Raw genomic sequence first — 25,870 nt, forward strand, 5'->3', positions numbered from 1 at the left:
TCAGTGTTTCCCACAGACGTGTGAGAGAATATAGTGGTGAGGTCTCATCTAACCCTCGGGGGACCAGGAAGAAAATGTACATTTTTAAGTCAAATGTATCATTCTGGTGCACTCTGAGAGCAACATTAAGAGGTTATATATAGAATTTAATTTAATGTGCTTTAGTCATTTAACTACTAGTATGAATGGTGATGACACACCCACAGATCAGAGAATGTTCCAATCAAACAATCAGAAAAGACCAACGCCCATTTTTGAAGTTAAACAGCACGCTGGTGTTTCAGATTCAGAGGTGAAGCTGCAGGTTGAGTGGAGGAGTGTGGAGAAGTTATTTGTATTGTTGAACATAACCGCTGTGAAACATTCAGAAAATAAAGTTTTATTGACCTGATTAACCCTCTTTCTTACTGTCAGCGCTCCCTCTCTTCATTCACTCTCTAGCTCGCTCGACAACAACTAACACAACAGCGTCCTGTTGCCGCTTACTGACGGAGAAACTCTGTCCCCCATTCAGTGCAGTATTACAGTTCCTGTCTAATCCTGGAATTGTTCTTTACAAATTATTCTTTTATACTTTGTTCATAGCTGAAGCTCCAAAGCCGTCTGTCAAGATACTTGATCAAACAAAGGATGGGATGCAGCTGCAGTGTGAAGTTAGAGGAGCTTTTCCAAAACCTGAATTACACTGGCAGGACGGAGCTGGAAACAAACTTCCTGCTGAAGAACCACAGGAGTCAGAAAGAGGAGGACACTATGACATCATCCTCCAAACTACTGTGACCAAGACCGACCGCTATCGCTGTGTTGCTACACAGAAGGAAATCAACCATCACACTGATGCTGAGATATACGTGCCTGTCCCTGGTGAGATTCTTCCTGATTATATTTAATATTGAAATGATTTTAATAGTTAACATGTTTTGAACTGAGTGAAAACTTCACTCTGAAGCTCTGTGACTATTAAAGCAGCAAACTGAGGTTTTAGGTTGGAGGATAATTTCAGATTCAGAAATCAAGACCTTCTCTGTTGTTTCACAGTGAAATAAATGATTGTGCTTTTAAATCATTTTACAAAAATTGAATATAGATTCTGCTGTGAGCTTTGTGACTAAAAACAGAATTTCATGAGGTTATATTATTTATAAATATGTGTGGAGAGTAAAACTGTATCTCAGTATACATGTGAACTAAAATATGTGAATATGCACAAACATTTCTAAATATTTATCAGATATGAATATGTGTAAAATAATGTGAACATATTTACTCATAAAGTGAATGTAAATGAGGTAAAGTGTATTAGTGCTGCAGAGCCTCATGCTGTATAACAGCAGACTGTATGGCTCTGCTCTCATTGTGCTTCAGTAGCTGTAGAGTCGACCCACCAGCCAGAAGCATCTGTTGCTTTAAATCTTCACATTACTGGACAGTCTGTGTTAGTGAGCTAGTGCTACTTAATGTCTCAGTCTGCTCAGTGAAACATAAAGTTTATCAGTAGTAGCCATGACAACAACTATCATAAAGTGAAGATGTGAATCCAGAGTCCATCACAGACTTGTACTTGTGAGCCTCGGCTCAGGATGTAGGAAACCTGGACTATGGACAGATTTCCACACGTGTGCAGATCTCAGGTACGGCAGGAGTGTAGCAAAAGTCAGCTGTAAAAAGCCTAAAGTGGAGTGACAGGACAGTGATTGAAACATCCTTCCTACTGAGGATCTACACGTGTCAGAAACAGCAGGATGCTACAACAACATGAGCCTCCTCACTACTGTGACCAAAAGCAACCTCTGAGCTGTGGAGCCCAGCAGGAGGAAACTGCTCAGAAGATGGATGCTAATATCACTGTGGCTGCTGAGAGTCATCTCACTGCTGTTTGAATCTGTCAATCATTGGAGATTTTAGGAGCATGCACACCTTTAGTTGTTCTCTTTGTGTAGGTTATGATGTCTGAACATGATGGACACTTTGATTCTCACTGTTACTTTACCTTTTATCTGTTTCAGGGTTCTCTGTTCGATGGGTTGTTACGACTATAGTTCTTGCTGTTATTCTTGTTGTTGTTCTATCTGTGGTCATATATAGACGTTATAGAGGTAAGTCCAAATAATTGTATCAGCATAATGAGCAAGAAAACTTCTTTTTATATCTTGTTTTATTTTCTCTGATGTAGAACTTTCTGTTTCTGTGACGCATACAAGATCTGCTTTTATCTATGATTGATTAAATATAACAAGTATATACAGTATTGTGCAAAAGTCTTTGGCCCCCATTAGACTTGTTGTTTTATCAATGCTGTAATGACCAAAACTAATGATTGCCTCTTTATTAGAATATATCCAGAATATACAGGAAATATCTAGTACTATCTAGTATAGCAGGAACCTGGCTCTCTTAAACATAAATGGAGCCTCAATTAATATTAATATTTAATAAGTAATGTTAAATTTTGTGTAGATAGTTCCTGTATTTTCTGTTTATATGATGGTGGTGTCATTTTGCACAGTACTGTATATTAAATAGGTAAGTCTATATCCATAGTTATTCATACTGCATATTTCAGATATAGATTCAGATATCAGTGTATTACCATGTAGGCCATTTCAGCATAGCTTTCATTATCATTTTTAGTTTCATCTAAGTCACACTTTTTTATTTTTTTATGAACACAATAATCAATCAATCGATCAATCTTTATTTGTATAGCGCCAAATCACAACAAAGTCATCTCAAGGCTCTTTCCACATAGAGCAGGTTCTAAACCGAACTCTTCAGGTTTTAACTTTAAAGAGACCCAACATTCACACATGAGACACAGTGGAGAGAAAAAACTCCCTTTTAACAGGAAGAACCCTCAGAACCAGACTCAGAGTGGGAGAACATCTGCCTCGATAACAGGAACACACACAATAAAAACAAATAGTAACACACTGTGAGAAGATAACTATGTCTTACAATTGTTCCAGTTCAAACATTTCAGTTAGATGCACACACTGCAGTTAATGTGTTTATTTACTGAAGAACTTGTGTTTCCAAAGTTGGGTTTTCTGTAATATAATAAATGTTTTCTCTCCTGCAGACAGACGTGATGTGGTCCAGTCCTGTCCACAAAATCAACTTGAGGCTTTCCCGCTTTAACAAGGTGTCTTGCAGTCGGATGCTGAAGTGTGTGTGCTCTTGTATCTTTTGATTTTTGTAAGGATCAATTTGAGTTTTAGACCAAAACAGTGAAAACATTTTTTGGAGCATTTTGTCCTAATTTATCCAAAGGCTGGTTTTTAAGTTGACGTCTGGATTTTAGAGTTCAAGATAGAAACAGACGACTGTATAAACCTGTTAACTTTAAGATGAAGCTTCCTGTCTTACTGCAGCAGGACCAGGAGGGGGCAGTGTAGCTCACAACATGATATCAAATAGAAAACACTGAAATGCCCAAAAAACAGAACTAAACACTGAACCCCAAATGACTCCTGATGTTCAGACCTGCAGCCTGCATGCTAGCTGGCTGCCATCAGTGTGTTTGTGAGTGTTAATGAGTGAATGAGAGGAACATTTTAAAGCACGCTGGATAAGAGCAGCTTATAAATGCATCCATTTATCAAATATTATCATACTGCTCTTAAAGATCCTCACTGAGTCAGACTGCACTGAAATAAAACTTGCTGTTAAGCTTTGAATAATGTCAATATTTTGCAGCTAAAATCAAATCAAATGTGACTTTTCTATATTTAGAATAATCATGTGTTATTTCTTTGTATCTGTTAATGTGCTCAGCCAGAATCAGTCAGGTACATTTTCATACTGAACTATAAACTGTTGTTGACTGTGGTATTTGAATTGAGCTGAAAGTTCATGTATGTTTATGTTGTTTATGTTGCACTTGCAGGGTTTCATGTCATTTCAGGCTCTTCTTTTCTATTCTATCATTTGAATAAAACATGAAAAATGTCAAACTGTATGTTGTGACTGATTTGAATGTTTCTGTCTGTTCAAACTTTGATAAGAGAAACAAAAGTGATGAAGTGTGTGAAGATAAAGCTCTGATCAGAGGGAGGATGTTCACATGTCATTTGTGCACAATTCATGAGTCATAGTAGTTAATATACAGCAGGACAATGAAGTTCAACCATGGTTCAGATGTTTCCAGCTGTGTTTTTTGGGGGCTGATGTTGTACAGACACGGTGAAAACCTGTTTTTACATGTTTTAGTTTGTATAAAACAGTTTTATGGTTGTATCTGAGGTGTCATCATTCTCATCAGTAATCCACACACAATAAACAGTGGCCTGCTTCATTTATGGTTGAAGCTGAAGTGCTGTTATTGACACAGATGTGTTGTGGTCAGATAGGACACATTATGGGTTGTACCTGTATGAGTGTAGAAGAGGTTACAAGCTTATATTTATTGGGATGTAGGTGAGCCTTGTGTTTATATTGTTATCTACTGCACATTAATGACGAGTCCTGTCAAACATTTGATGCAGTCTATAAAAGGACAAACATCAGCTTTCGTTAGGTCCCCAAATATTAGTGTTGGAGGGCCATATTTGTCCCGCGGGCCGCTGTTTACCAACTACTAATGCTTTTATTGTGACAGGACTGTTCCGGATGTGCTGCTGGTGTTGAATCCGAGGAATCGAAACTGTTGTTGGATGAAGCAGTGAGGCTGTGAGGAGCGGCTAAAGCTTCGTTATATAGAGATGTTAAAGTGATGTTTGATCTCCAGGTGACGCAGACAGCTATGGAGCTTCTTCCTCTCGTGTGTGTCTCTCTCCTGACTTGGTCTGGAACAACGTTTGCTGCTGAAAACGGTGAGAAAACCAATCACTTCCACTGATAATCACACTGAATGACATTTATTCATTGTATTTGATTTAAAATGTGTAAATTCATGCAGGAGTCTGAAAGCACGCAGAATAAAAATGAGTGGATAGTTTAAATGACGTCATCAGCTGCATACAGTCTTATAATAGACCTACTCAGAGTTTAGATGTTTATCATCATTTAGGATGTCATACTGTTATAAGAGGGGTTAATACCTTTTAGATGTGACGTCATGACGGCTGCAGGGTGTCGTCTCCATCCTGTCATGAGGATCCATCAAAATAGTTGGAGAGGAAATTTACAATCACCTCATCAGTTAATCGTGGCAGCTCTATTCAAATTAAATTGGCAATATCTCATAAGATATAGATTAGGCCTATATGGCTTCATAAATAGAATTTTTTCATTTGCGTGTTCTCTGTTAGCTTGTTAAGTAGTCTTTAAACAAATGGCAGCAGGTGTTTAGATGTTATAAACACTGAGGTGGTATAGCTCGTAATTTATTGATTTTGACAATACAAATGGTAATGGTCACATCAATTTCTCATATTTGTTTTATTGCTCCTCCTCAACCAAAACCAATACTATATGGAGAAGTAGAGATGGCACATTGATGTATGTCCTCAGCTATTTTCCCCCAGCAGTGAGTCAGCTGACTGATAAAATAATGTCATCATCCTACAGGAAGAAAAAACACACATTGTAAAAAGTGGTTATATTAAATTAGGTAACTCTTGAACACACTTTTATTGGTTGAAGTTGAATGTATATGCTTTTTAGTGATAGGACGCAATGACATTTCAATAGTGCACCTGCTAAGAGATCTGATATAACTTTACAGTAAAACTACGCCACCTGGTGGCGTTACGTATATATACAGTCAGTCAGGGAGACAGCGATAACTGTTCTATATAAACCTCTCAGTTAATAAAACATGTTAGTGTTCAATAAGTTGTTGTTCTCCTGGTGTATAACTACAGAAACATTACAGGGTCAGACAGCAGGTTATCTAACATGAATACATTCAGACTTCTTTTATCACGTTAATATTGTTATGGAAAGCTTGAGTTCATCACTTCAGAAACTTCAGGAGATATGGATTTCTTATGCAAAATATTTATTGACAAACACAAAATTGACCAATAAATTATCCTGTCAAATTATTGATAAGTATTTTGTTGTTCCAAAGATGTTGGAGTCTCAGAAAGATTCAATCAGAAATCACCAGGAGTCAGGAGTCGTCCAGCTGAATGCAGTTAGAGTTTTATTGTCGACAGCAAAACCCGGAATCATTATACACAGACAGAATCTATGCATAAATGACACAATGAACTCCCCCCGGCCCAATCCAGGTCTGCGTTAAATATATTTTAATCTATAGTATGTGTTATGCTTTATATGCTGCTATTTGGTCTGCAGATGGCGCCAAACTCCACACTTTAATACACTCTTTAGCAGTCAGCTGATCCTGATTCAGTATCTGCAACATTTCCATATTTTAACATTTCATGTTCAACCAAACACAAACCTTCAGGACTAAAAAAACTCAGAGTAGTTGATGAAGCACACAAGTCAAAGTCTGCTGACAATAATGTGGATAAAACTTTCTGAATAAACTCTTTATCATTCTGTTTGTTTGTCCAACAGACTTCTTCCTTCTCTTTTCTCTTTCACTTTCTCCTTCTATCTTTTTTCTGAGACTATCTGGAGGTTTGGTTCATGGCTCCTGTCTGTGCTTCACCCATTTTGATTCATGCATTGTGTGTTGTCTGTGATTAACTGCAGCATCCTCTCTTAGTGCGTTTTGTCTCTTAAAGTGTCGCTACATTTGTGTTTAAATTTGGACCACAGATTGTGTTAATGATTTACAATCAAAGATGAACTCTACAGTTATCCTTTTCTTTCTTCCAAATCACACAGTTGTATAGAATGGAGAAATTTGAAGGCCTGCAGGGTTTTATTGCATGTATGTTTCTTAAGTAAAAGCCTTCAACAGTGTGATGACGTATGTTGTGCATTATCTGTATGTAGATTCTAATTTTATAGCAGCTTCTGCACCCCATATACTGCTGACTACAGGGGATTGCCTTTTATATTCAACAAAACACTCCTTTAACACAACACAAGCACCATCACTCACATACGTACCAGAGGGAGGTAAGTGACCTCAAGAACATTGTAGCAGTTAGTGAAGAACAGTAGCATCCATCATTGTGTATAAGACATCACCGTTGGTGATTTAGAACAGATTTTTATCTTAAATTATGTCTGAAAACACATTCAACCCACTTATCCCCAGAACAATACAATATACGTGTTATGCTTTATTTATCATCACTTGGTGTTATGGGCCCTTCTGCACTTGAATGACTTCAATGTTAATAACACACTAATATGGATTACTTAAGTAGTGGAATAGGGTTATTTTCTGTAGTGTAAATAATAAAAAAAATACCTCAGCACAACGAAACTGATGGTCTCTAATGCAATAATAAGTCAAGAAATTCCACCAATAAACTTTTGACAAGGCACACCTGTTAACTGAAAACCATCCAGGTGACGACCTCATGAAGCTGGTTCAGAGATGTCATCAAAGCAAACAGTGGCTACTTTGAGGAAGGTGATATATCCACTACAACTAATAAGCAGTTACTGAACCGTTTGCAGACCCTTTTGTCATCAAGTGAAGTAAATGACTGAAGTTACACAACAAACTTCCATATGTCTGTCTCAACCTGATTATTCTGCATGTAAACATAATGATTAATACGTGTTTTTGTCTTCCAGAGCCAAAAGTCATCAGCATGGAAGAAGGAAGTGACGTCACTTTACCCTGTTCACTCAGCAGCAAGCAGAGCATTTCTTCAGAGACATTTGAGTGGAAGAAAGATGATCAGAAGCAGGTGTTTCTGTATAATGGAGGAATTCATTCCAATAATGACCTTGGTGGTCAAGATGTGCAGTTCAGAGGACGAGTCTCACATTTTCCAGATGTACTGAAGTCAGGCAACGCCTCCATAATCATCAGAAATACGAAGGTGACTGACAGTGGAAACTACACCTGTGAATTTCCAGATATTCAGAAAAGACAAATATTCCACATTAAGCTTGTTGTTGGTGAGTACTTTGATAAAACACTTATTTAGTGATGTGACTGGTTTAAGAGTCCCAGATGGACTCAAGTCAAATAGTCAGAAACACATCTGGCAGGGCCTCGTCCCCACAGCGCTGCAACCATGTATGGAGTGATTCCCTCTTTATCAAACATGCTGGATATTTGTGACACATTGCAGATTGTGTCACTGTGTCTGAAACATTTAGTCACTTTCCAAAACCTGTTAAATACGTCCAGCTTCATGCAGTGATTGTTCAGGTGTGTGGAGGTAAGAAAGAGAAACTTCTCTCTCAAACTCCTGATTTTAACATCATGGATGTCTTGAAGGGGAGATGGTATGAAAGTGTCCGCTGTTATCACCATTAAAGGATAATCACGTCTCACCCCTCTCTATAACACCAGGCTTAACACTCAGTTCAGAGCAGCTATAAACACTTTTACCTTTAGATGACACGTTGTAAGACCTACAGTAGTTCATTTCAAGCCTTAACCCTTCTGGGACTGACACAAAGCAGTTGAGTCTGTGAAATCAGGATGTTTGTGAAAACTGAGACTGTGATTTAGTTTTTAACAGTTTATTTCAATAAACAGGGGAGAAAAGTTGTTGTTTTTCTAGTATTACCTGTCTGTTATGTTGATGATACCACAAATACTCTAACATATGCTTTCCTTTTTCCTTTTAGGTGGTATATTAACCTCTTGTGGCTCATATTGATTTAATGCATTTCAGGCCCTTAGCACCTTCTCTCTTTAAACTGCATATAATACAAAAACTACATAGAACTGATACATTTCCATTGAAGCACTGTAAAGACAAAAAATAAGTTTCAGTAGGTGTGTTTCTCTTAATCACAGCTCCAAAAGAGCTGAACTGGTAAAGGATTAAACATAAAATAATGGAAGATTTCATGTTATTTTCATTTTGCTTAATTTTTGAAATACAGTATATCAGTCATAATTTGGACTACCAGGCTGAAATTCACAGGATAGTTCCACCAGCATGTCTTTAATGTCTTTACCAAATTTAAGGTTGATAGACAGAAATGGCTCTGAGATATTTCAGAAAGAGCAGTGATGAGCATCTCCAGCAGATGACTACAGAGCTCTCTAAAACCTCTTTAAAGTTAATAAATAATGATGATAAATATCTTTAATGATGCTGAAAAATGTTCCTAAATGTTAAAGTTAATTATAAAAAGAATATCTTAATATTTAGATAAAGATTTACATATTTATTATCATTGAATCATGTCTGCTTTCACAGATTAAACCGTTTCTCTCTTATGTGGGTGTCTCAGAACCACAGGAAGTCAAACTACATTAACTTCCATATATGGTTCTGCAGGTAATTTTAGTGGCTACAAACTAACTGTGGTTTAAAAGTGCAGAGTTTCTATTGGATGAAACCATCTGTCAATCAAACTCAGGTGGAGCTCACCTAAGCATGCCCTCCTCTGATTGGCTGATAGAGTTAAAAGTCTGTTAATTTCGTCACATTATGTCGCGTGAAGATGTGGATTGGTCAGTTTTGTTCCTGGGCGTTTCCTGATCGCACTGATACTGAACATCATTGGTCAAATCTGTTATCGAGCCGTTAAATTGATCAAAATGTCGTTGTTTCGGAAGTTTGACGAGCTGCGCTAAAACTAGACGAAGGAAATAATTCACGTTTATTCAGATTATTTTAACTTTGACTTGAATTTCTAGGAGCTGGATTTAATCAGTGTATTTTAGTAGTTTAAAAGGAGCCGTCGTTAGTTAGTGAATGTGTGTTATTAAGCGTGTAAAAGCCTTTTAACTGCGGAGAGACAGGTTAGCAGGTAAATGACTAACTGTTTACTGCTGCAATGTGTGACGCTGCTGCTTTTATGTCGTAAATCCTAAATTGAGACGCTTCCATCGGTTGAAAAAACGAACATTTAAGCTTTCAAACGAGATATAATATGTGTGTACTGACATATACAGTCAACATGAAAATATGTAGTATATTTATTTATTATTTTAACGTGTAAATATCGGGTCGCATCCAACCTCCGCACCTTAAACTGTTAAAAGACAGAACAGGTGAAAACATCCCAGGTGAGTCCTGATTATGATGACGTCACTGTATCTACATTTTACACCTGCTGTAATTTTGACTCCTACAGACCTCAATCATTCACTAACTAGAAAATATGCTGAACATATTGAGTAAAACTGGGATTGGGATCATTATTCTGATTTTATATGAGTCTAATTTCACATCATGAATGCAGACATTTATACAATTTTACATAATGACAAGAAGTCACATTTTTATAAAGACAATTTTACCTATATAACCTATTACCTATATTCTCACCAGTGTTTGCAGTGGTGACATGTTCTGTGTTGTTCTCTTCACACTGTATTCCATAGAAACAAGCAGAGAAGAGATAAACACAAGAACATCTAAATATAACATGATGATGTTCTTATTGCTAAAACTGTTTACACCTTGATCACAGGTGCAGCTCCTATGCCATATATCAAACACCTTACATCAACAAGGAACGGGGAGGCACTGCTGCAGTGTAAGACTCATGGTAATCCTCAGCCTGAGTTACTCTGGCAGGACAGTGATGGAAACAACCTTCCAGCTGAGGAGCCTCAGGTTTCAAAACAAGGAGACCAATTCTACGTCACCCTCCAGATAACTGTGAAGAAGACTGGTGACTACCGCTGTGTTGCTACTCAGGACGAGATTCGCCATCAGATTAATGATACGACCCATGTGACTATAAATGGTGAGATTCTTTTTAGTAATCTTTTTTTTTCCAACTCTTCTTATTTGAATTTTACCACAAAGTGACATATACAGTGTTGACTGACAGTACAAAATAAGGCATAATTATGATTGAATGGCTAGCTGCTGCTGTAAGACAGAAGTGTAGGGATGAGAGTTTAGTCTTCTTCCAAATCCAGAGACCGGTTAGGGGAAAGGGTTCCATGTACTTTGGGATTTCTTGGTAACGTTTTTCAAGTTTTAGATTATAAAGAACTTCCTTGACCCAGTGGTTATGTGATTGTGGACAGGCGAGTCCTGGGCCAGCAAGTTTGTAAAAACTTATATTTCTAAGTGCTGTCTGGCAGCTTCCTCACAGCACAATTAATGTGTAAATATTCTTCTCAGCAAATAAAACAACAAGCTCTCTCTTTGTGTTTCTCTCAGCACAGTAATCACACTGCTAGCTTTATTAATGAATGAGCAGACATTTATTAAAGTTTACATATTCAACACTGAAACTAAATGATCATACTCCTTAAACATTTTCTAACATTAAAATAAATTCACTGACATTTATTTATAGTGTCAGGTCCCCAAGATTGGTTCCCACAAGACAAGAGGGTGAAATGTGGGAATGTGGGTGCAGATAGTGTTGGGTACTCCAACTTTGCAACAACTTTACAACCTTGTGTGGGAACAGGTGCACCTGTTCTCTCTCTCTCTCTCTCTCTCTCTCTCTCTCACTCTCACTCTCACTCTCACACTCTCACTCACTCTCTCTCTCACACACTCACACACACAGGTCCAGAGAGGAGGAAGGGAAAATGAGGGTACACACTTTCACTAGACCCAGGCCAAGGCCAATGAATTTTTTAGTTCGAAAAAATTATTATATGTATCATTTTTCTTAAACTAAAAAGTGAAAACGGGTCCCACAGACCAGAATACCTTATAAGGGTTCAAATAAATTCCAGTGTGATTGTTTCTAAGATTTATTTTCTAACACAGCAGAGTTTCATCTGATCTGAGTGTTAGTCAAACCTGAATATGAGATCTGAGCATCATGAGAAGGTGTGTGTGTGTGTGTGTGTGTGTGTGTGTGTGACATGTAATTTACAGACTCTGCTCCTACTCAACAGTGTTTAGTGACGTAGCCAGTGTGAACCAACAGTGTGGGCCATTTGTTTCCACACAGCTTTTTTTTCTCTTTAAGGTCCCGGTAGCTGGTTAAATACTCGTCATAGAGAAGTCAGAGACTGTGACCATCAGCTTTTCATCTGTTTACTGTAAAGTTATTTCAAGTAGCAGAGTGGAGTAATGTGAATGTGCAGCAGCTTAAGACAGGATGTTTGTGAAATCTGACACTGTGCTTTATTTTTCCTCCAATCAGTTGTGTTCAATAAACAGAGAAACAAAGTTCAGTTTTTACACTTTTACCTGTCTGCCATGTTGATATCACATCAACTCTCTAACTTCATTATGTTTGCTTTTTTCTCTTTTGGGTTTCATCTGAAAACAAAAACCAGCTGAACCAGGTGAGTTGTGATTTAGGTCAGTGATCTCTACATGTGCATGTTTGTGCTGTAAGTTGTGAATATGATGATAAAAATGTTGAATGAGTAAAGCTCAGTGTGTTGAGCTGACTGGGATCATTCTTCCTCATGTACGCTGAGACTAATATACATATACATGTTTTTATATTTGTCCAAAGGTAAAGTGCTCCATAGTTGTGGAGGCTTATAAAATGTTATTGTTACCATTTCATAACACAAGTGTCTACAAATGATATTTAATGTGCATATGACAGGACAGTTTATCTGTGCAATAATCAATACTTTAATAAGTGATCAGAGCTGATATCAATCCACTATATATTGGATCAGTGTATCTCTCATGATACACAGACACAGATACAGACACAGACCTAAGCTGTCCATCCCAATGAAAAGCAAGTGACATAAACTCAGTGACTTTATGAAGTCCACCTCTCTAAAACTAATGCAGTGTGATACAACAGTCTTACAATGAATCCCACTTTGATGAAGGTTTGAATGTTCAGCTTTTTGTTTCAACTGTTTTAAGAAAGGTGTTGATTCAATGCAGGCTGTGTTTTTGCTGTGTTTGAATTGTACTGTGTTGTTCTCACACTTGTTTCTAATATTTAGTCCACCCTCACTGACATAAAATGCTGCTCTGATATAAAAAATACACTCCAGTGAAAAGTTTCATGTGTTGGTTGTAAAATAAGAATTAGAATAAATGTGACGGTCAGTTTTTCATTCAGCAGCATGATCAAATATTTCTCTGTGACACAATGAAGTGCTGATAATAGAAGAGGTGAACGTACCTTTGACAAACATGTTTAATATTTTATCATTATATAGAAGATATTTCACTCTCACTACTGTATTAATACATGTTATTGTAAAAGTGAAACATTCCTTCATATAGAAATAATAGTAGAGCATCTAGAAACACATGAAAGGAAAAAGTGTGATATGTGCTGAACCTTTCCAAAGAATCAGCAGCTTAGTTTAATCCATCATTTGTCTGCTTGAAACTAGTTTTCATAAGTGATGTTACAGATGCTGATGCTGCACTAACTTCCATGTTCACATTGTTGATGCTTTTCTGATTGGACGCTGCAGCAGCTGTTTTGTAACTTTGACCATGTTTAACATAGATATCCAACATCATGACAGTATACACATAACAGAAAAGCACAAAGACACAATATGTCCCCTTTAACTAGAAACTGAAGTCAAAGTAAAACTAGGAGCAGACTCTAAATCTATCCAATGACAGAGCCTGCTAATAATATGATAGCATGAAGGCTCATAGAGGCTTTGGAGCTGCACACTTTATTGTAAAGTGTAAACATGAAATGAGTAAATCTTGTCTTCACTCATTGCTCTGCAGTGAGGGTCCAGATGACAAACATGTTGACATGACAGATTTCCACACATGTGCAGATCTCAGGTACGGCAGGAGTGTAGCAAAAGTCAGCTGTAAAAAGCCTAAAGTGGAGTGACAGGACAGTGATTGAAACATCCTTCCTACTGAGGATCAACACGTGTCAGAAACAGCAGGATGCTACAACAACATGAGCCTCCTCACTACTGTGACCAAAAGCAACCTCTGAGCTGTGGAGCCCAGCAGGAGGAAACTGCTCAGAAGATGGATGCTAATATCACTGTGGCTGCTGAGAGTCATCTCACTGCTGTTTGAATCTGTCAATCATTGGAGATTTTAGGAGCATGCACACCTTTAGTTGTTCTCTTTGTGTAGGTTATGATGTCTGAACATGATGGACACTTTGATTCTCACTGTTACTTTACCTTTTTATCTGTTTCAGAGTCCACCAGTGGATGGAAGATTGCTACTGCAGTTTTTGCAGTTCTTTTTGTTGTTGTTCTTGTTGTTCTGGTTTGCTATTACATATCACAAAAACGTAAGAAAAGTAAGTAATATATTGTATCAATATGTGTAATGAACAGAGAACACATCATTTATGTCACATTTTTTGTTTTAAAGCTTTCTCTTAACATACAAACACTAACACACATTAAAAATAAATATTTAAATTATAACAAACATTTGACATTATTCACATCTTTCCAAGTTTTCCTATTGAATCAGTTAATACATTTTAAATAGAGGGCTTTATTTTTGCCTTTCGTGACTTTTTTTTCTTTGTGTTTTTTGAACACACAAAGGAAAAAAAATTGTCTTGTGTATTTTAATTCAAACATATTCAGTTATTTATTAAAGAAATTGTGTTTCCAAAGTTTAAATTGTCTTTAATATAATTGTGTTTTCTTTCCTGCAGACGGAGGTGCTGATTATAAAACCAGTTTACAAGAGGAGGCTTGAACTTTGCTGCTGAAGTGTGTGTGCTCTTGTATCTTTTGATGTTTGTGAGGATCAGTTTGAGTTTTAGACCAAAACAGTGAAAACATTTTTGGAGCATTTTGTCCTCATTGATCCAAAGGCTGGTTTTTAAGTTGAGGTCTGGTTTTAGAGTTAAAGATAGAAACAGACGACTGTATAAACCTGTTAACTTTAAGATGAAGCTTCCTGTCTTACTGCAGCAGGACCAGGAGGGGGCAGTGTAGCTCACAACATGATATTAAATAGAAAACACTGAAATACCCAAAAAACAAAGAACTAAACACTGAAGCCCAAATGACTCCTGATGTTCAGACCTGCAGCCTGCATGCTAGCTGGCTGCCATCAGTGTGTTTGTGAGTGTTAATGAGTGAATGAGAGGAACATTTTAATGCACGCTGGATAAAAGCAGCATATAAATGCATCCATTTATCAAATATTATCATACTGCTCTTAAAGATCCTCACTGAGTCAGACTGCACTGAAATAAAACCTGCTGTTAAGCTTTGAATCATGTCAATATTTTGCAGCTAAAATCAATCAAATGTGACTTTTCTCTATTTAGAATAATCATGTGTTATTTCTTAGTATTTGTTAATGTGCTCAGCCAGAATCAGTCAGGTACAGTTTCATACTGAACTATAAACTGTTGTTGACTGTGATATTTGAATTGAGCTGAAAGTTCATGTATGTTTATGTTGTTTATGTTGCACTTGCAGGGTTTCATGTCATTTCAGGCTCTTCTTTTCTATTCAATCATTTGAATAAAACATGAAAAATGTCAAACTGTATGTTGTGACTGATTTGAATGTTTCTGTCTGTTCAAACTTTGATAAGAGAAACAAAAGCCTTTTTAAATGTATATTTACAAGGCAACAGGCCTGTAAACAGATATATTACGTTTCTAAATATACACATTTTAACAAAAGTACATATTCACAACAACATTTCATGATGCATTAACTGTTTACAGCAGATGAAGCAGAGGAATGAGGACACAGTTCATCTTGTTTCCTTTCTAGATTGCCTCTGAGGAAACAGCAGGAGTCAGCACTCTCTTACTGCTTTTGCAATCTCATTGTGGCTGCCTGAGAATATTCGTCCTTATTCCTTTGATCAGGGCAGACTGGAGCTAGAGTTGATATGGTTGCATCCGTGCCACATTCCTCTGCTTGAAGACTGACATAAACTGTATTATACGAAAGACACATTTCCCTCAGGACATTAAAGTTGACCTTATCTCATCTTATCTTATCTTATCTCATCTCCCAGATATACTGTAAAACTGTGACCCAGGCACAGGCATTGTAACCCTTCCACCACTGCTACTGCTCCCCAAGGCTCACTCATTAGATATGAAGTATGACAGTCTCCTCATATCTGCATATTTACCTGAACTGTCTGTTTCCTGTTGTCTCTCATCAGTGTCTCTCTGCCATATTTGTTCACAACAGCAGCTCCTTCCTGCTTAAAGTTTAGACTGAGGTGGAGCCACCAATCTTTTTAAATCTCTGATCTCACTTCTGTTGCAGGAGCTCAGCATTCACAGGTGTTCTGCAGTTAGCAAGGTAATGTGACTCCTCATACCTATAACAAAAACCCTGCACTTGTGTCTTTTGTTAAAGTTTCTTTAGACTTCCTTTCAGTTAAATTCTCTCGTCTCTCTTTCTTGCCTTTGAGTTCTAGGCTGGGCTTTTCTTGGCATTTTCTGGGGTGTTGTCTCCATCTTGTCATGAGAAGCTAAACCCACCACTAAGTCAAAAGGTCGGTTGCAGGTCAGGATGAGCACCCTTCAGATGTTTGTGTGATAACAGTAAAGAGCAAGTCTGTGGTTGGATTTGAAGGCCTTTTGTTCTTTGTTATACATCTTACTGGAAGACTATTGTTCAGAGGTCATTTCTAAACAGTGACACATGAACTTATGGCCCCAAAATGAATCATTTTGCTGCAATATCACTTTCGTGTTGAGTTAATTTGTGGAAATGATGTTGCTCTGCTGAAGGAAACACACTGAAAAGGTTTTGTTTCTCACGTCATGATGAGTACAGATTTCTGTGATCACAGTAAATGAAGAAGCCACCAGTTGGATTTAAGGACCTGTAGTTGTATTTCTTGCACAAGTACAGATGAAATGTTAGTGTTAAGATAAAGCTCTGATCACAGGGAATATGTTCACATGTAATTTGTGCTGTTCTTGTGCCTATTTACGTTAAAGTGATGTTTGATCTCCAGGTGACGCAGACAGCTATGGAGCTTCTTCTTCTTGTGTGTGTCTCTCTCCTGACTTGGTCTGGAACAACGTTTGCTGCTGAAAACGGTGAGAAAACCAATCACTTCCACTGATAATCACACTGAATGACATTTATTCATTGTATTTTAAAATGACGTCATCAGCTGCATACAGTCTTATAATAGACCTACTCAGAGTTTAGATGTTTCATTTAGGATGTCCTACTGTTATAAGAGGGGTTAATACCTTTAGATGTGACGTCATGACAGCTGCAGGGTGTTGTCTCCATCCTGTCATGAGGATCCATCAAAATAGTCTGAGATGAAATTTACTATCAACTTATCAGTTAATCGTTGCAGCTCTATTCAAATCATTGTCAATAACGTTCTCTGTTTCTTTATTGTATTTTTAAGACACAACAACAGAAAAATCAGCATTTAATCTTCGTCGTTCATCGTTCATCGTTAGCTTTCTGAGTAGGTTTTAAATAAAGTTGTGATGGCAGCAGGTGTTCAGGTGTTATAAGTGACCCAGTTTGTAGATTATTTATTTCAGCAAATGTTCAGATTTTCTTTCACCTAATCACAATTTCAGTTTTTTCACTTTAGCAGAACTACTCACTGCTGGTTTACACGTTTATTGTGATTTATTTTTATTTACTAGCTTTAGTGACTTTTAAAATAAGCTTAAATATGTTTTGTGTGTTTAGTCTCCCTCTTTTCCTCTCTCTGTCTTACCTGCTCTTGTTTTTTCAGTTAGAAATACCTGTTTGTGTGGGTTTACTTATCTGGGTGTGGAGATGAAGAATGTCTCATAAACCTGATCAGTGTTTTCATTCTCAACATAATGTGGGAGCTGTTTTATCTACAAGTGATCTTTGGGTTATTATAGTTTATTTATTATAGTTTAACACTTGGGGACAGTTGAACAAGCTGAAAAAACATTTTCACTTTACTGTATCACAAACATGTTAATAAACAGCTGCATATTTACACATCCAGTAGACATGCAGCAACAGTTTGAAGTTTAATGACAGTAATCTTACTGGGTAAATATGAGGAAGCATTTCTGTAACACTTCCAACCGATCAGGTTTGAGGTGAATGTGGCATCAAAGACTGCAGCAGTCACACATGCAGAGAAATACCTGTTAAATGAACCTCCTGCTTCCCCTACTGAAGACAGCACAGTAATTAATTAATAATAAAAATAAGTCACGATAAAAAGTATTCATCCCCTTTAGAAGTTTGCATCTTTTATTTTGTATCTATATGTTGTTTATTTGATATCAGAGGATAACAAGGATTCATTTTCTGGGCGCCTGAAATGTTTCTACAAAATTTCCAGACACCATCCCATAGTTGTGGAGATGTTTCAGCCTTGTGGCTAAAAACAACATAAATCATTAATTGGTCAATTTACCTTAAAGATCAATTCCAAGTTTATTTAATACAAATACAAATATTGTTTGCTGTTAAAAAGTCTTAAAAGTATTTTATATTTCAGGAGTTTAATTACTGGACTCAAGATGTCTCCTTCACTGTAGAGTCTATTCTCAGGCTTCAAGTTTCAATGTTACTCTTGTTTAAGATGAATATTGGACAATGATTGGTTTCAAACTAGTTGTAATATCGTAACATCATCTCTTATAAATACAAAGTATATTCACACAATGTCCACCAGGTGTAAATAAAAAATAACACCACATGAGCAGAAGTAGCACCAAATAGTCAGAATTCATTGTGTTCCTTCAATGTTCACACTAATGTTTTGAACTCATGTTACTTTCCACAGACACTGTTTAATGTTATTTATCTGCAATTAGAAATGCCAGTTTTTTTCCATGAATGAGGCACTGCGAATATACTAAAGTGAGAGGATCTGAGAGGTCTGGCAGTTTTGAAGAATTAGAAGAATTTTGAATGTTATCCTGTAATGAACGGGGAGATAGTGTAAAGATGTACAGATAGTGATGATGTGATCTTGTGTCTTGCAGTGTTCAGGATCAGTTGTAAAACAGGAAATGGAAGCTTGAGAGATGTGTTGGTAGAGCGAGTTACAGTAATCTAGTCTGAATGATAATGAGTCTTTCTAGGTTAGAGGGTAAGACTGAGAGGAAATGCCTGATTATGGAGATGGTTCTGAGTTGTAGTTGTAAACACTCCCACAAATATTACTACAACAACATTCAGATCAGGTTTCAAACCAGTTAGACCAGCTAGTGTAGATTAGAGTAGAACAGATATGTTGATATAAAGCTGCACCATGATGCAATCTTTAATGCAATCTGTTCTTTAATGATAGGACACAAGGACATGTTAAAGATTTACCTGGTAAGAGAAATAAGTTTTATGATATAACTTTGCAGTAAAAATACGCCACCTGGTGGACATACAATTAGTCAGGGAGGCCGTGATAACTGAGCTGAACAAAACCTCTCAGTTAAACCTACCTGCTTACTATTTACTTACTAGCTACAAACAGACATCATAACAATAGCACTTAAAGAACAATCCTTAATCAAATCAATACTTGAACATTGAAACTGATTTAACTGGACAGCCTTGTGCTTTAGCCATGTGCTTTCTATGCTATGCCCAGTACGTTACCAAGTCCATGGAAGGAGAAAGAGCCGATCGCAGACACATTTCAATTGAGTGACTGAACCAAACATAATGTTGTGTACCGTCCTTCATTTGGAATAATTGTCAGGCAGCCAACAAGCAAATCAAATTTATTACAAAAGAGGAAATAAATGTTTTAGTACTTCATGCTGGTCAGTTACACACCAGTCCCAATAAGAAAGAAACCAGTATCAGTGTGCTATCACTGCTGTCACTATAAAGTCCATTATCAGTGCTTGTGTACCAGAGGTTTCAAGTTTCCGCTTCACATTTTAATAAGTTGAATATTGGACCAGTATTGACATTAGCTCAGAGAAACTTTCTGTCTTCAGCAGATAAAAGTGAAACAAACTCTGTACATACATCATTATTCTGCTCAGAGAAGCTCAAACATCCAACGGAAAAAAATATCTTCTGAGTGGAGGGAGACACTGCTAATGACAATCATTTTTGAGAAATAGCAAAGTGTTATAATTTCATTGATGCGTATGGTATGCTCCTGAGGCTGAAATAAAGGGAGTAATTAATTGAAATGTAAGGATAAAATGTGTTTACACAGTGAAATATGAACAAGTGTAAGTATGATATGTGCAGGGCAGAGCAAAGGATTTGTTGAAGACAATGTGCCAGATGACAACATAAGTTGTAATTTTGCTGAGACAACGAACTTCCATATGTCTGTCTTAACCTGATTGTTCTGCATGTAAACATACTGATTAATACGTGTTTATGTCTTCCAGAGCCAAAAGTCATCAAAGTGGAAATAGGAAGTGATGCCATTTTACCCTGTTCAGCCAGTGGCAAGCAGGACATTACCTCAGAGGAGTTTGAGTGGAGGAAAGATGGTAACAAGAGGGTATATCTGCGAGGTGAAGGTTATCATCACGAAAACATTCCGGGTCAAGATCAGCAGTTCAGAGGACGAGTTAAACATTTTCCAGATGAACTGAAGCCAGGCGACGCCTCCATAACCATCAGAAATACGAAGGTGGCTGACAGTGGAGTCTACACCTGTATATTTCCCAATCTTAATCCAAGTCAAATATTCCGCATGAAGCTTCTTGTTGCTGGTGAGTACTTTGATAAAACACTTATTTAGTGATGTGACTGGTGTAAGAGTCCCAGATGGACTCAAGTCAAATAGTCAGAAACACATCTGGCAGGGCCTCGTCCCCACAGCGGTGCAACCATGTATGGAGTGATTCCCTCTTTATCAAACATGCTGGATATTTGTGACACATTTTGTCATTTCCAAAACCTGTTAAATACGTCCAGCTTCATGCAGTGATTGTTCAGGTGTGTGGAGGTAAGAAAGAGAAACTTGTCTTGAAGGGGAGACGGTATGAAAGTGTGCGCTGTTATCACCATTTAAGGATGATCATGTCTCGTCTCTCTCTATAACACCAGGCTTTACACTCAGTTCAGAGCAGATATAAACAGTTTTACCTTTAGATGACACATTGTAAGACCTACAGTAGTTCATTTCAAGCGTACTCCAGCCTTAACCCATCAGGGACTGACACAAAGCAGTCGAGTCTGTGAAGTCAGGATGTTTGTGAAAACTGAGACTGTGATTTTACTTTTTATTTTTCAACAGTTTTGTTCAATAAACAGGGCAACAAAGTTTTCCTAGTATTACCTGTCTGCTATGTTGGTGATATCACAAACACTAACATATGCTTTCCTTTTTCCTTTTAGGTGGTATCTTAAAAGACGGAACAGGTGAAAACATCACAGGTGAGTCCTGACTATAATGACGTCACTGACATGAACACCAACATGTGTTGTAAGTTTAGCTCAATGAGTCTTTATATCACTTAAAACAACTATTAATGTTTCATCGAACAGTGAGGTTTACAGCTACACCTCAACTGAATGTCAGGTTAATTACACATCAGGTGCACGAGGACATGATTGATCTTATTTGTCCACATTTTACATATTAGTTACACTTCTACAGAAAATGGAGGTAATGTTGAAGGTGCTTTGATCACTTGTGGGAAACACTCAATATTTAATTAATCAAAACAACATGCACAAATCAATCCAGTTTTCTGTCATTTTATTTTAAATGATCAATTAACATTGATATTCATATAATCCTAAGTGGACATACAGTAGCGATGAAGCTCAATGGAAAAACATAAGCTACTAGAGCTTCAATGATGAGTTGATTGACAGAAAATTATTCAGCAACTATTTTGATAAAAAAAAAGAATCTTGTTCCAGCTTCTTTTTTTCTGGCCGAACAACTAATCGATTAGTCATTAAACATATCCATAACTTTTCTGTTATGTGTATACTGTCATGATGTTGGATATCTATGTTAAACATGGTCAAAGTTACAAAACAGCTGCTGCAGCGTCCAATCAGAAAAGCATCAACAATGTGAACATGGAAGTTAGTGCAGCATCAGCATCTGTAACATCACTTATGAAAACTAGTTTCAAGCAGACAAATGATGGATTCAACTAAGCTGCTGATTCTTTGGAAAACTTCTCTTTTTCTGATATTTCATAGACCAAACAACTAATCGATCAATCAAGAAAATTATTAATTAGGTTAAATCTTGTTTTGTCCACAATGTAGAGTTCATACACAAACATAATCCAGTCTACTATCATAGAATATTAACAATAGAGAAAATATTCACATTCACTAACACAATTTTGTTTATTACTTGACTGTTAAAATACTACAACCCGTCAAACAATGCTGTTAACTGTAATTTAAGTGATTTTTTTTTTTTTATGTCTCTCTGTTCCTCTGTGTTTTTCTCTTAAACACACTGTAAGAATGAACACAGAACATCAGGTGTTATGATTGTCTCATATAAGCTGTTTATCCAATGTTCACAGGTGCAGCTGCAAAACCATCTATTACTATACTTAATCATACAATGGACTGGGCTCTGCTGTGGTGTGAGGCTCATGGTGCTCCAAAACCTGAGGTAGTATGGAAGGACAGTGATGGAAACACACTTCCTGCTGAGAAGACACAAGTCTCAAAAAGAGGAAGTCGCTTCTACGTCACCCTCCAAACTACTGTAACCAAGACTGGCCACTACCGCTGTGAAGCCACACAAATGGAAATCTACCATCAGATTTATACTGAGATCTATGTGCTTATAACTGGTCAGTATAATTCTTATCTTCAAATAAAATGTTAATGTGCTATGACCAGGCATGACACACTGAGCCTCTCTGTAGAAGTAGCACATAATTTAGATTTTTTTATGCCAGTGTTATTTAAGAAAAAAAATATTATTTAAGGCTCTCTGGAACAGATGAGATGAACTATTGTTGATGCTCCTGATTAACCAGTGTTAATCTGTCAACATTAAAGCTGTTTGCACTCACTCCCTCTCTCTCACTCACTCACTCACTCTCACTCTCACTCTCACTCACACTCACACTCAGACACACACACACAGGCCCAGAGAGGAGGAAGGGAAAATGGATGCACAGGATCTTTTACACACTTTCACTAGACCCGGGCCAAGACCGATGATTTTTTTCTTAAACTAAAAACAGAAACCGTGTCCCACAGACCAGAATACCTTATAAGGGTTCAAATAAATTCCAGTGTGATTGTTTATAAGATTTATTTTCTAACACAGCAGAGTTTCATCTGATCTGAGTGTTAGTCAAACCTGTGTGTGTGTGTGTGTGTGTGTGTGTGTGTGTGTGTGTGTGTGTGTGTGTGTGTGTGTAACATGTAATTTACAGACTCTGCTGCTACTCAACAGTGTTTAGTGACGTAGCCAGTGTGAACCAACAGTGTGGGCCATTTGTTTCCACACAGCTTTTTTTTCTCTTTAAGGTCCCGGTAGCTGGTTAAATACTCGTCATAGAGAAGTCAGAGACTGTGACCATCAGCTTTTCATCTGTTTACTGTAAAGTTATTTCAAGTAGCAGAGTGGAGTAATGTGAATGTGCAGCAGCTTAAGACAGGATGTTTGTGAAATCTGACACTGTGCTTTATTTTTCCTCCAATCAGTTGTGTTCAATAAACAGAGAAACAAAGTTCAGTTATTACACTTTTACCTGTCTGCCATGTTGATATCACATCAACTCTCTAACTTCATTATGTTTTCTTTTTTCTCTTTTGGGTTTCATCTGAAAAGAACAAACAGGTGAGTTGTGATTTTGGTCAGTGATCTCTACATGTGCATGTTTGTGCTGTAAGTTGTGAATATGATGATAAAAATGTTGAATGAGTAAAGCTCAGTGTGTTGAGCTGACTGGGATCATTCTTCCTCATGTACGCTGACACTAATATACATATACATGTTTTTATATTTGTCCAAAGGTAAAGTGCTCCATAGTTGTGGAGGCTTATAAAATGTTATTGTTACCATTTCATAACACAAGTGTCTACAAATGATATTTAATGTGCATATGACAGGACAGTTTATCTGTGCAATAATCAATACTTTAATAAGTGATCAGAGCTGATATCAATCCACTATATATTGGATCAGTGTATCTCTCATGATACACAGACACAGATACAGACACAGACCTAAGCTGTCCATCCCAATGAAAAGCAAGTGACATAAACTCAGTGACTTTATGAAGTCCACCTCTCTAAAACTAATGCAGTGTGATACAACAGTCTTACAATGAATCCCACTTTGATGAAGGTTTGAATGTTCAGCTTTTTGTTTCAACTGTTTTAAGAAAGGTGTTGATTCAATGCAGGCTGTGTTTTTGCTGGGTTTGAATTGTACTGTGTTGTTCTCACACTTGTTTCTAATATTTAGTCCACCCTCACTGACATAAAATGCTGCTCTGATATAAAAAATACACTCCAGTGAAAAGTTTCATGTGTTGGTTGTAAAATAAGAATTAGAATAAATGTGACGGTCAGTTTTTCATTCAGCAGCATGATCAAATATTTCTCTGTGACACAATGAAGTGCTGATAATAGAAGAGGTGAACGTACCTTTGACAAACATGTTTAATATTTTATCATTATATAGAAGATATTTCACTCTCACTACTGTATTAATACATGTTATTGTAAAAGTGAAACATTCCTTCATATAGAAATAATAGTAGAGCATCTAGAAACACATGAAAGGAAAAAGTGTGATGTGTGCTGAACCTTTCCAAAGAATCAGCAGCTTAGTTTAATCCATCATTTGTCTGCTTGAAACTAGTTTTCATAAGTGATGTTACAGATGCTGATGCTGCACTAACTTCCATGTTCACATTGTTGATGCTTTTCTGATTGGACGCTGCAGCAGCTGTTTTGTAACTTTGACCATGTTTAACATAGATATCCAACATCATGACAGTATACACATAACAGAAAAGCACAAAGACACAATATGTCCCCTTTAACTAGAAACTGAAGTCAAACTAAAACTAGGAGCAGACTGTAAATCTATCCAATGACAGAGCCTGCTAATAATATGATAGCATGAAGGCTCATAGAGGCTTTGGAGCTGCACACTTTATTGTAAAGTGTAAACATGAAATGAGTAAATCTTGTCTTCACTCATTGCTCTGCAGTGAGGGTCCAGATGACAAACATGTTGACATGACAGATTTCCACACGTGTGCAGATCTCAGGTACGGCAGGAGTGTAGCAAAAGTCAGCTGTAAAAAGCCTAAAGTGGAGTGACAGGACAGTGATTGAAACATCCTTCCTACTGAGGATCAACACGTGTCAGAAACAGCAGGATGCTACAACAACATGAGCCTCCTCACTACTGTGACCAAAGCAACCTCTGAGCTGTGGAGCCCAGCAGGAGGAAACTGCTCAGAAGATGGATGCTAATATCACTGTGGCTGCTGAGAGTCATCTCACTGCTGTTTGAATCTGTCAATCATTGGAGATTTTAGGAGCATGCACACCTTTAGTTGTTCTTTGTGTAGGTTATGATGTCTGAACATGATGGACACTTTGATTCTCACTCTTACTTTACCTTTTATCTGTTTCAGGTTTATCCACTGGAGTGGTTGTTGGTCTTGTTTTTGGTGGTATTGCTTTTGGTGGTCTACTGGTGTTTGTAATCATGAAAATACGAGGTAATAAGAAGTTTTGAATAATGTTTTTATTTTTTAATTTTGTTAAATAATATCATTAAATTTGGATTTTTATAACATAATATTAATAACAAGCAGAAAACACTGAGTTTATCTGTCACATTGATTCTGATCTTCTTGGACTTTAAGCTTTCTGTTGGCACACGTACAAAATCAGTCAACAAGATTTGAGTGCTTTTAAAAATAAATATTTTGTTTTTCTGATTGTATCAGTTCATATATATTTTAAATAGAGGACTTGCATCATAAATGAGTAATACTTTATTTTTTTATTATGAACACAATATGTCTTACATGTGTTTTAATTCAAATGTCACAACTACATGAAATGCAGTTCATGTGTTTAGTAACCAAAATGAATCATATTTAAATCTTTAACATAATTGTG

General features: G+C 37.0%; 1 long non-coding RNA gene across 1 annotated transcript in view; it reads left to right on the forward strand.

Annotated features, from left to right (window-relative positions):
- Positions 1-592: 592 nt before the first annotated feature.
- LOC128356165 (uncharacterized) overlaps positions 593-25,870 on the forward strand; it is a 164,238-nt gene continuing 138,960 nt past the window's right edge. The window contains exon 1 of the long non-coding RNA XR_008321157.1: positions 593-864. This is a non-coding gene — a long non-coding RNA (uncharacterized LOC128356165). The remainder of the gene's footprint in view (positions 865-25,870) is intronic.

The sequence above is a fragment of the Scomber japonicus genome, chromosome 3 (assembly GCF_027409825.1).
Source record: "Scomber japonicus isolate fScoJap1 chromosome 3, fScoJap1.pri, whole genome shotgun sequence".
Taxonomy (NCBI): domain Eukaryota; kingdom Metazoa; phylum Chordata; class Actinopteri; order Scombriformes; family Scombridae; genus Scomber; species Scomber japonicus.